A 12,633-nucleotide genomic window follows, 5' to 3' on the forward strand; every position below is an offset into this window, starting at 1 on the left:
AATACTAATTAACTGCTAATTAATGACGCTTAAGCTTCGCCTTTAGGAGTGGAACGCGACAGCGTGTTGTAGCGCTGCCAGGGAGTCCACGGAACGCCACCACCCGTTCGGCGCGATGCCTTGCCCTTTGAACTCAAAGGAAATGGCGCAGTAATTCTCTGTCATCTCGGTGGACACCTGAACCGCACCGTAGAGGAAGGGAGGAAGTGGGAGTGAAAGAAGACAAAGAGGGCCCGTAATGAAGGAAATGAAAATTGTATTTGAGGAAAGGAAATTACGCAGTAACTGTCTCACATATCTCGGTGAACACCCGTCAGAATTCAGGGGACAGAGAGAGAGAGAGAAAACTTTATTTACAAAGGAATTCGGGGCACGCCCCAGGGTCCCCGCACGACCCCACTGCACTCAAGTGTTTATGTTCCTGAGGTCCATAACACTGGCAGCACGGCCGGTGGCGATGGTCTGCACGGCCGGGTCCTCCGAGTGCAGCAGGGTCTCCCAGTCCTCCCAGGTCTTGAGGTTCTCTAGGTCCCGCGGGGGAGGGTCCGCCGGGCAGAGGGAAAGGATGTGGAGGGAAGAAGCGAAGGGTTCTGGGCATAGGGCGCAAGCAGGAGTGGGGAAGGAGGGATGATAGTGGGTTAGGGTAAGGGGCGAGGGGAGAGTATGTGTTTGTAATCTGCGCCAGAGTGTTGCGTGTCTGTTATCTAGGGAGGGGTGGGGCGGGGGGTAGAGCTGGCGAGAGGCTCTGTATGCCTGGGTCAGCTCACTGAATGAGTGCATGCGATCCTTCGTGAATCCCCGATCCGAGGCCACCTGAGCCCGGTTTAAAGAACCTCGGGCTAAAAGGTTGGCGGCCTCGTTTCCGGGATTCCCGGAGTGCGCAGGCACCCATATCAGCTCCACTTGGCGGGGCGGGGGTGCATCGGGCGAGTCCAGTATGCCAAAAGCAGGGACATGAACTCGGCCTCGAGCAAAATTTAGAATCGCAGTTTTAGAGTCAGTTAAAATATACCGGGCTTCCGTGCGGGTTATAGCAAGTGCAATGGCGGCTTCCTCTGCAGCCTCTGGGTACAGTGCTCTAGAACCTTGGCCAAGGTTCTAGAGCACTGTACTCTGGGGACGTATCTGGAGGGAGAGGTAGTGTAAGGAGGGTGGATGAAGAGGAGTCCACCGCAGCTGCTGTCGCTTCATCACCCGTGCAGGCAGCGTCCACCCATACGGCGTCCGGCTGGGGGCCGTACGCTCGATGGAGTGCCTTCGCACGGGCTCTGCGGCGCTGCTCATGGTGGGACGGGTGCATATTCCTCGGGAGCGGCCTGATGAGAAGCTCTCGGTGAAGGGATCGTGGGATGGCGAGAAGGGTTGGGTCGTTGGCCGGTATTTTGATTCCCAGGGAGTCCAGGATATACCGACCTGTGGAAGTTTTTGTGAGCCTGATGTATTGGGCCTGTCGGTGGGCCTCCACCAGTTCCCCGATCGTGTTGTGGAGGCCCAGGCCTAGTAATCTGTCTGTGGGTGTGTTGAGGGGAAGATGAAGTGCTACCTTGAATGCCTTGCGAATCAAAGCATCCAAAGCGTTTATGTCATGTTTGGATAGGGGACACTTTTTTTACCTAAAGTGTGGTCACTGATGTGTGGTTAAGATGTTAAGCTTCGCCTCTAAGAGCGGAACGCGACAGCATCTTGCAACGCTGTCAGGGAGTCCATAGAACGCCATTGCCCATTCGGTTCCAACTGTCTAGGAACGTTGTTCGGTTCTGCGCCTGCGCCTGGTTCTGCCCATGGTTACTAGGCAAAGCACCATTGGCCCCGTTTGAAATTCGCGCTCTGTGACGTCACGGCCGTTTCGACCAATTGAAAAGCGTGACATTTTCTGTCGACAACTACTGCTTACAACGATGAGGCATTAAAGGCTTTCGCCTTAATATTAAGGCGAAAGCCTTTAATGTCTCATCGTTGTAAGCAGCAGTTGTCGACAGAAATGTCACGCTTTTCAGTTGGTCGAAACGGTCGTGACGTCACAGTGCGCCAATTTCAAACGGGGCCAATTGTACTTATATAGGCTAGTAACCATGCAACCAATTGAAGGGATCCTATAGTGATGCTCCAAGAAAGTGGGACTGAGCTGAGTTAATTGCTTAATTAACCAATTAGCGTAATTAAATTTTCTAGTCAGGTCATATAAATAAATAAAACCGAGTAGGAAATTGGTCTAGCTCGGGAATCGAACCCCGGTCTTCGCAGTGCGAGACGAGCATGCTATCCACTCCGCCATGCCAGCTCGATGGTTTGGAATGAACAAAGGCGCGTCTATAGTGAGTACGGTGTCTTCGCTCACTGCCATCCTCCTCCCTTCCCTTCCGGCGAGGTTTAGGTGTCTACCGAGATATGAGAGACAGATAGATTTCCTTTCCTCAGAAACCAATTTACCGACGAGCGAGGCGTAGAACCGAATGGGCGATGGCGTTCTATGGACTCCCTGGCAGCGTTGCAAGACGCTGTCGCGTTCCACTCTTAGAGGCGAAGCTTAACATCTTAACCACACATCAGTGACCGCACTTTAGGTCAAAAAAGTGCACCCCCCCCCTGAATTTTGACGGGTGCCTACCGAGATATGTGAGACAGTTACTGCGGAATTTCCTTTCCTCAAATACAATTTTCATTTTCTTCATTACGGGTCATCTTTGTCTTTCTTCTTCCACTCCCACTTCCTCCCTTCCTCTACGGTGCGGTTCAGGTGTCCCCCGAGATGACAGAGAATTACTGCGCCATTTCCTTTCCTCAAAAAGCGTTGCGTTCAAACGGCAAGGCATCGCGCCGAACGGGTAGTGGCGTTCCGTGGCAGCGCTACAACACGCTGTCGCGTTCCACTCCTAAAGGCGAAGCTTAAGCGTCATTAATTAGCAGTTAATTAGTATTCAGGCATTAATCAGTAATTACCAATTAATCAGTGATTTGTCATCACTTAGTAATTAGTACTCAATTACATGTGACGCCACCAGTGCCACAGAGGCAGTCAAAGTGGTTCGGAAAACGCTTTCGCCTCTACGCACTTTAGACAGTCAAAGTGCCCTTGAATTTTTATACGATGCTGTTATGAACATATTGACGGGACTGGTCTAACGTTTCGCTGCATTTTAAAATCATGCCCTTGAAGTTGGTGCCTGGCTCGCACCAAGGAGTTGTGACGGCCATAGAAAATCAACGGGCTGCGTTTTTGACAACAAATAGCAGAATACTATAAGCGTTCCTGGGGGGATCTGTGGATATATTGACTGTTATGGTGCAATCTTACGATATGCAAAAAATAACTATTTTCATAAACAACTTCCCGTTGAAGTTGGGCTGGGCTTCCCCGCTTGCCTGGCGCATATTGGAATATAGCTGTCGATGCGAAGATCGAACTCCACGCAACCTGATCTGGGCCCCCGGTCACCAGGGCCTCCAGGGAAACGAACAGGACGATCAGGCCGTCCGCGCACTCTCTCCCCGGGCTATCTCCCTGTCCTTGGAAGCCTGCTCCCAATCAGACAATCTGGCCCTTACATTCAAACACATCACCGATTACTACAAGGAGGAGCACCGGCGCCACCCGGCCCCTTGTAAGGGACTGGATCGCGCTGACGAGCGCCTCCTCATCAAAATTCTTACTAACACTGTACTGTGCCCAGCGGTACTTAAACATTTCAACGCATCCTTTGATGGCACGTGCCAGTTCTGTGGGGAGGTGGCTGACACCTTCCACATGGTTTGGGCGTGTCAATCAAACCCATCTATCCCCCCCCCCCCCCCCCCCCCCCCAGAGAGGACCGGGAGGTGGCCCTGCTCGGCTGTCAAGACCTAAAAACCCAAAAGGCCTTAGTTCACCGGACGCGGGCGGCGTTGCTTGCCAATGGGGCCCCGGAATAGGGGCTCCACCTAGTATTGTTAGGGGAAAGGGCCAATAGGGCCTACCCCACTGTAACAATTTATTGCACTATAAATGTTTTTCACCACCAACACCATTGAAAGAATGCACTTCTTCAGGATATATTTATGTGCAATGCAATAGCATCTGACGTCGCAGGTCGGCGCTAATGCAAAGTGCAATGAAATGAAGTATTGGATTTGCAGTGATTTATAAAAAATAGGCTAGAGGGAGAGGAGCGGTAGATTGCATTCCGGGAAAAATCGATGACAACGTAAACGCCGAAAACAAGTCGTCCGTCTTCTTCCTTTTTCTTGCTCCTCAAGGTCGTCTCCGAAGCTCAGAATCGATATCTCTTCCGGTGAGCACATTCTTGTTTCCTGCATGTTCCCTTTTCCGTGGTCCGTTAAGCTTCCCCTCACACCAGAACCACTTTTATATTTTTGTATGGCGCTTAACGCGAAGTCATTTGACGTAACTGTAGCCTCTCGCCGCAACTTAGGACCTTTCTGCAGTAGACGCATGTAATAAAAAAAAAAGGAAGGAAGTCCATTAAAATTTCTCTACAGCGAAGCCACTTCACATCTCAGTGTGTCGTTTCTCTTGGATACAGCTCTGGGCGCGTCCGCTTTTATAACGAGTGCCGTTGGTATGCAAAAAAATTAGTGTCTTCCGTTCACTTATCTCTAAAGAGGACATTCCGCCGTGCTGTGGAGAGCTTGTTACGAGCTGAAGCCTAATTAGTATTCGAATGAGAATGTTTCGCTGATTTAAGTATTTTTCTCAGTGCCCGGCACGAGGCAAGAGGAGCAAATCATCTTTCTCATTTAAGTTTTTTCTTTTTTTTCTAGCGGCAGACGAGAGGCAGAAGGCGCACGTAATTTGCATAGGAGTACAGGCTAGTTTAGAGGCTTCGAGTTTCAGCCTAATTTACATAACCTGCCTTTAAATATTAATGATGGTAGCAGCACTGAGCGCTGCGCGCGCATCTTGCATTTTGTCGCTGCTATATACAAGAGGCAAGGAGGCCGAATTGAAGTTGGTCTTGATTGGCGGATCACCGCTTTCGAACGACGAAGAGGCAACCTTCGTAAAAAACGGAGGTCTTATTAGCTAGATAAGAGCGAAAAAAAGAGGAGAAAAAGAAAAATGGTGGTCGATTTGTGTAGTTAGACCAGATGGGAATTAGGTGGGGTAACTGTTCTGCTTTCATTTCCGTTCCACTGTTCAGTGAGAGTGGTTCGGACAACGATAATGGCTTAATGTAGACATATGCGGAATTGTTCCTTCTATCGATTCATAGATCCGTGGGAGACTTCATACCACTTCTGGCGCATTGTACAGCGGTCGAGCGATGCTCCACTGCCTTTATATGGCAGGAAATGAGTTCACACATGCTTTGCCGACGATTTCCATCACATAGTGTAATATTTTTGTGCACAGACGGGATGCAGACACTTTTTGGCTTAAGCGGCTGGTCAGAGCTCTCGCGCATGTTCCTATAATCCTATGTTCAACACAAGTGATTCCACTACATTCAGCTTCCTCGCCGGGAAGCTCTGCCAAGCCTCATTACTTGAACGTCGAAACTGCTCAGTACTTGATGTTTATACCAGCTCAACAGCACAGTTTTCACGCGTGCTTTTGCGAATTTGATCTTTACTAACTGGAAATGACCAGATAAAAAGTTCGACAGGCTCCTGCGGGAGTTCAAAGGGTAAAGCTAGCACACATATTCTTCACAACGCTTATGCTTGAGATCACAGCGCAGATAAGGCTAAAAAAACCCAGTCATTTAATGGTTGTCACAAAGACATGGAGGGTGATGGTTTAGGGTTCATCTTGAAATATCTTGCTTGGGCCCTCACGATGGACAGTGAGGTCGCCCGGAAGCACGGACTTCCCTCAGTCATTCATTAGGCGGAAACTTTGCGGTGATAATCTGATAATTAACGTCCTAAGGTGATCTCGTCAAAAGTCTCAGCAGGTGTTGGCTGAGTGGTTCGAATTAGATAAAATACTAAACTTCGTGAACGTACCGTCTAAACCTAACAAGTCATGCCATCGAGTATTGACTTACTACATGACATCAGTTAGGGGTATTTAACCATAAACTATGCCAGCAATACTAAGGTGCAATCAATAGCAAAGTTTGTTAAAGCTAAGCGAAATGATTTTTGGTTCAAAGCGCTTTACTCTTACATTTTCAATGCCTTATTCAGCACGCACTGTTCAAGCAGTCCATTGGGAGGAAGTGGCTGTTCTGACCGTGATAGCCACGCTACCCGTAGGTACTTAAAAACAAGGGTACCGTCTAGCTGTAAAATAATTGGGATAAATTGGAGCCATGCTTAGCGCAAGACCTACTTAACTACAGACCTGCACATACGGCGGGGCCCTATGGAGCAGCGTGCTCAAACTTTCGTTTGTATTTAGGCCGTTGAGGGCGCTCAATTGCTCTGCTTGTCTGCTACTATCATCATGATCGTTTGCGATTTAACGCGTGATAGTTAAGCACATTTACTTTGTATTTCTCTGCTCTCTCAATATCAGGAATGAAAACAGGCTTAATGACAACTGTTTCTGCTCATGCACAGCAGAAAAAGAAAAGCGTCTCCCCTTCTGCACCGTTTCATTTCGTCGACACCATGGCACCTAGAATAAATTGATGATGATGATCATATTGACAAATGATAAAAATGACTTCTTTGAAATAAAATAATGTACGAGGCCTTTTTCCAACAGGTATACATTAGCGCCACACCGCCGGTAATGTTTCTACCCTAGCGACAAAATGCATGAACTAGGACGTGCGCGCTGAAGTAGTGCCATCTGTGCAGGTCTGTACATCAGTAGGTTCTAGCCTAACACAACTAATGTTGGCTGAGTGTGACCATTGATTATTTGTTATATCATACGAGCCCTCTAAAGTCAGTTTAGCTCTTTTGCCGCACAACCACTGCATTGGATGTTGTTGGCCAGTTTCTTACTTCTTGGAACTCACCGCGTCGTGTTGATGCTTGATGTTCTCGCTTCGTGTCGCCGGCGCTTTGGTGCTACAGTGTTTTTTGTTCGTGCTTCATTTTGTGGGCGTTTTACTTGTTGGTAATAGGCATGTTAGTGAGCGTTATTTAACGTTTAATGTTACGGGAAGTTAAGACGACGGGGAAACTTGGCAGTAAAGCTTGGGCAGCACACCAGACACCCACAGGCTACCGCTGTTAAAACTGCGCAACATGCACGCGCCAGGTATGAGGACAGGCGCAGACTTTAGGCACAATTCAGAAATCCGGCTTTGCTACCACGGAAGGCAATCAATGGCTGTCTGGTACACATATACCTGCTCTTATGAGGACAATGAGACCCCTTTGTTGGCAGGAAGCGGGTGCTGAACAGTCGTTTGCGCAGCGACCACACGGACCGTAACACATTTGCTTAGAGTAACGCTAGTGCTTCGAAGCTTGCAGCCAGTTGGCAAATATGCATACGCTGCCACTGAAGAACGCAAAAACAGGCAAGTAATTGGCACCACTTTTATTTGCGGTCTCTGACACCATGGTTGTGTTTCTACATCATCTGTACACACTTTAACACTCTTGTTACTTGCACGACTGTACTCATCACGCCTTGCCAACGTGAAGAACATACACACAGTATACTACTGTAAAACACGCAAAATTTTCCACTTCCTCTCTTTTAGAGATTTGGCGTTGAGAGGGAATCGTGGTGAGTGTGCATACACTAAAGCTAAAGTCTGCAAGAAGCTTCTGCTGAACTTATTGGATGAACTTGAGTGGGGCACTGAACAAGGTACAATACTACTCGTGATGCAGTGCGGAAAATTCAGTGACATGCAGTAATGAAACAAAATTACAAACGAGTTTCCCCCGCCTATCGACCGATTTCTCGATCCGATAGAGACAACTTCACAGTGACTAACAGCAGGTACATAACAGGATAGCACGCTGTATCAATACCAAAAAGTGCGAACATTTGTACAATCGAAATGAAAGCCACATGTCCAGTATGAGCTCGCAATGTACAGTTTTGAATAACTAACTGTGAACGCAGGTTTTGCATAGACAAGAGGATATATAGGGAAAGTCTCTTGAAAGTTTCGCGATTTCTTATCAGCAGCATAAACTCGATGTTTTCAATTTCGGGCCGACCCGTTGCTTGAAACGACAGAACAGTTGCTCTTAATCTGATGCAAGAAGCAGAAAAAATCAGGGGGCACTTTGTTGACCTAACGTGCGGTGAGGCGAAAGCCTTAAGCGTGGTGTTGCTGCTTGTGTCACTGATGCGTGGTTAAGGTGTTAAGCTTCGCCTCTAAGAGCGGAACGCGACAGCGTCTTGCAACGCTGCCAGGGACTCCATTGAACGCCATCGCCCGTTCGGCTCTATGCCTTGCTCGTCGGTAAATTAGTTTTTGAGGAAAGGAAATGTATCTGTCTCTTATATCTGGGTGGACACCTAAACCTCGTCGTAACGGGAAGGGAGGAAGATGGGAGTGAACGCAGACACCGTATTCACTAGACGCGCCTTTGCTCATTCCAAACCACCGAGCTGGCATGGCGGAGTGGTAGCGTGCTCGTCTCGCACTCCGGAGACCGGTGTTCGATTCCCGAGCTCGGCCAATCTCTCACCGGGCTGTTTTCTCCTCCCCACCTGATCAGGAACCCGATTTTAATCCGGTCTATACGTTCAAAAATATCGCAACCTACTATCAAGATAGCCATCGCCTTTACCCTAGCCCCTGTAAAGGCCTCAAGAAGGCGGATGAGCGGCTCCTTCTCCGCCTCTTCACCAATACATTGCTGTGCCCGGCAGCCCTAAAACATTTCGACTCCTCCTTTAGCGGCAATTGCCCGCACTGTAGTGCGGTGTCTTCGGACACCCATCACATGGTGTGGGCCTGCCCCTCCAACCCGGCCATTCTACCTATCCCCAACCCAAACCGGGAGGACTGGGAGGCGACCCTGCTCGGCTGCCACGACTTACAGGCCCAACAAGCATTAGTCGGGCGCGCCCGGGCGGCGGCTACCGCCACTGGGGTCCCGAACTAGGGACCTCCACCTAGTGTTTGTAAGGATCGGTCCCTTACGGGCTGATCCAAACACCTCCTGTCCGTCCTGAATAAATGTTTTCACCACCACGTACTCGGTTTTACTTATTTCTCTGGAAGAGCGAGGTTCCGGGCTAGTTGGTAATGCATTTAAAGGAAGAAACAGCGCGACGAAACACGGACACACGAAGAAATAGAAGGGTCTATTTAAGACCCTTCTATTTAAGGGTCTTTCCACCAGAATAAACTTTCAGTTGAGTCAGCGCTGGTGTGTGTGTCATTTCTTCGTGTGTCCGTGTTTCGTCGCGCTGTTTCTTCCTTTATTTCTCTGGTCTGACTAGAAAGGTTAATTAGGCTAATTGGTTAAGTAAGCAATTAACTAAATTCAGTCCCACTTACTTGGAGCATCACTATACAATCCCTTTAATTAATTGGTTGCATGGTTGATTGATTGTAAAACATTTTATTCGCCGGGAAGAGCTTGGCAAGAGGTCGCGTTAAGTGGTCGAGAGTACATAGCCCTCGACGACTTTGTCAGCCCACTCCACCGCCAACCACTTGCGTTCTGGGGTCAGAGCTAGCCAGCACGGTCTCCCACCGCTCGAGAGAAGGAGCTGTAACTAGATCACCCGGAGGTGGCTCTATTTTGCAGTCCCACAGGATGTGATCGTAGGTAGCACGTTGGCCACAGTGTTTGCAGTTTGGGTTGTAAAGATCTGGATAAATGCGCGCGAGGAGTGATGGGGTGCGTATCGATCTCGTCTGTAGACGACGCCACGTAACCTCTTGTTCTTTAGTAAGTCTTTTGTCTGGAGGGGGGAAAATTCTCCTCTCTAATTTAAAATGATTGGTGAGATCATGATATGTGATCATTGAGTCCTTCGTGAAATTCAGGGAGCCAGACTCATCCACTGCCCGGTCGACGAAACCTCGGGCTTTATTGTGGGCTGCCTCGTTCCCCGGATTCCCCGAATGGGCTGGGACCCATATCAATTCGGAATAATTTGGTGAGAATTTGGTTGCGTTAAGGATTCTAAGGGAGGTGTTTGTAATTCGCCCTTTAGCGAAATTATTGATACCCATTTTGGAATCGCTGAGGATGATGCTCCCTTGGGTATGTGCTAGGGCGAGGGCTATAGCCGCCTCTTCTGCCGTTTCAGAGGATTTCGTTTTGATTGTCGCCGAGACGATGTGGTCACCATTCTCGTTCACAACCACAATTGCAAAGGCATTGGTATTTTTGTATTCTGCCGCATCTACATAAAGTGTTGCAGCGCACTGTCTGTATTTCTTATGTAAGGCTTTGGCTCGTGCTTGTCTTCTGCCCTCATGGTGTAAGGGGTGCATGTTTTTGGGGAGTGGTTTGATTAGTAGGGCCGTCCTATAGTCGCGGGGTAAGTCTACTTTAGCATCATTATTCGTAGGTTGAAAGTTAATTCCGAGCCTGGTAAGAATACTCCTGCCAGTTCTGGAATTGGCTAATCGCACTGTTTGAGCCATTAAATGGGCTTCTTTCAGTTAATTGTAGGTGTTATGTATTCCTAACCTCATAAGCCTTTCGGTTGAGGCATTTAGCGGGAGTCCTAACGCAGCCTTATAGGCCTGCCGTATCATGCTATCCAATTTGTCCTTTTCTGCTTTCGAAAATTTGAGATAAGGGGTGGCATAGAGTATCCTGCTTAGCGCAAAGGCCTGCACTAGGCGGCATAAATCTCTTTCCCTCACCCCTTGTCTGCATGGTTACTAGCCAAAGTACAAAGTTTGAAATTCGCGCACTGTGACGTCACGGCCGTTCCGACCAATTGAAAAGCGTGACATTTCTGTCGACAACCCCTCCTCCTTACAACGATGAGGCATTAAAGGCTTCCGCCTTAAAAATCTTTCCGCACAGGCGCTTTCTCCAACTCGCATTCTCCTCCATTAGATGCTGTCGCACATGCCCGTGGTGTCCACATCTAAGCAGTGAGGAAATAACGCTCTCAGAAAAGGGGCAAACTTCTTCAATGCTTCCGCACAGGGATGCTTAGAGAAGTACTACTTACTGTAGGGCTAGCTTGTTCATGCTACAAGTTTGAGCGGCGCGAAGGAGACGATCACAAGAAATAGGCGCTCTTTCTGTCCTCATATTTCCTGTGATCGTGTCTTTCGTGCCATTCAAAGTTATAGCTAGATTGGAGGAGACGCCCCGGCGGTCCACGTAACAGCCTATGCTGCATGTGGTAATAATTAATAGCTGGTCAGCGCTGTAGATCTCGAGACCTCTGAGAGGAAGATCTGAGGCTTCATACCGAAAGCGAATCTACGGTGAATAGGCAGTCTCAACTGGTTGGAGAACGGGAAACACCCAAGAGCGGCTACGGCACAAGACGTTACCGAGGAGAAACATACCAACAATTCTGGACAAAAGCATTTTCGAGCGAGAAACCATTTATGAATGTAATTTTCTCATATAGTGTGGGATTTCGCTATAACAATCAATATATCGGCAGATCACCCGACGGCAGTGTTGTATTTTTTTCATTAACGTTTTTGCTATCATCAAAAGCGTTCCCTATTGAAGGAGGGCAAAAAGTTGGGCAAGTTGGTAAACATTCATGATGGGTTTCAAAGCGCGACAAGACGGAGACGAAAGGAAAAAAACACACACGACAAGCGCTTACTAGCAACAAAAAACGTTTATTGCAACGCTGGGAATAAATAGGGGTCACAGAAAACATATTGCTAAGACAAAGGGCTGTGTCAGTGAGCCTTTAATTTTGCTGTCGGAGAAGGAACGAGCGTTTTTAGATAGTAACGGCTAATCTCTTTTTCTGTCTGGTTATTTTATGGTTCTTTATGTTTTCTGTGACCCCTATTTATTACCAGCTTTGCAATAAACGTTTTTAGTTGCTAGTAAGCGCTTGTCGTGTGTGTTCTTTTCCTTTCGTCTCCGTCTTGTCGCGCTTTGAAATCCATCATGAATGTTCCCTATTGGTTTTCTATGGCAGTCTTAACTTAAAGAGGCTTATACGGAAACGCTGCGTTTTTTTTGTGTTGCTCATGACGAAGGCAGTTCTGTCATTTCTGCGGAGCCCAACTACGACTCATATGCGTCCAGTGGGTGCCCTTGAATGTGGGCTCGTGTGCGTGGACGTTTTGCTTTTGTGTGCTTGCGCGCTGAGTGTGTGCCACTGAATACCGCATCGCTGTCATCTAGAATGACCTGCAAGGCATAAGCGTAGAGAAACCATTCCAGTGTACATCAAAAAGTGCACCTCCATTGAAGGCTTCTGTTTGCACAGAGATGTCTTTGACTGTGGGAGCGAATAAGATGCTGCGATTTAGGTGCTTCCTCTTGGTTTGAGGACCATCAATGTGATCTCAGCAATTTAGATCGCATTCGCCCTTCAAAGAAAGTTCTGTCCGAGCGTAAAGAAAGACCATACTTGGCGGCGCCCTGCGCCTCGTTGGGTCTCATAGGGCGGAGCTGTGTAGCCAGGCTAGGCGCGTGAGCAAACAAGCAAACTGCATTTTTAGTTAATCACGGTAGTAGTTAACATGATATTCGCCTGTTTTATGACGTCCGCCAACACTGCTATTACTATGCCGCAAAAATCTTCCGTTTACCTCAAAAACCCATCTTTAAAAATTAGTGATCACCCTCTTTGAAACTCCTGGTGTG

This window comes from Amblyomma mixtum, chromosome 8, assembly GCF_055824585.1.
Source record: "Amblyomma mixtum isolate Tamu chromosome 8, ASM5582458v1, whole genome shotgun sequence".
Classification (NCBI taxonomy): domain Eukaryota; kingdom Metazoa; phylum Arthropoda; class Arachnida; order Ixodida; family Ixodidae; genus Amblyomma; species Amblyomma mixtum.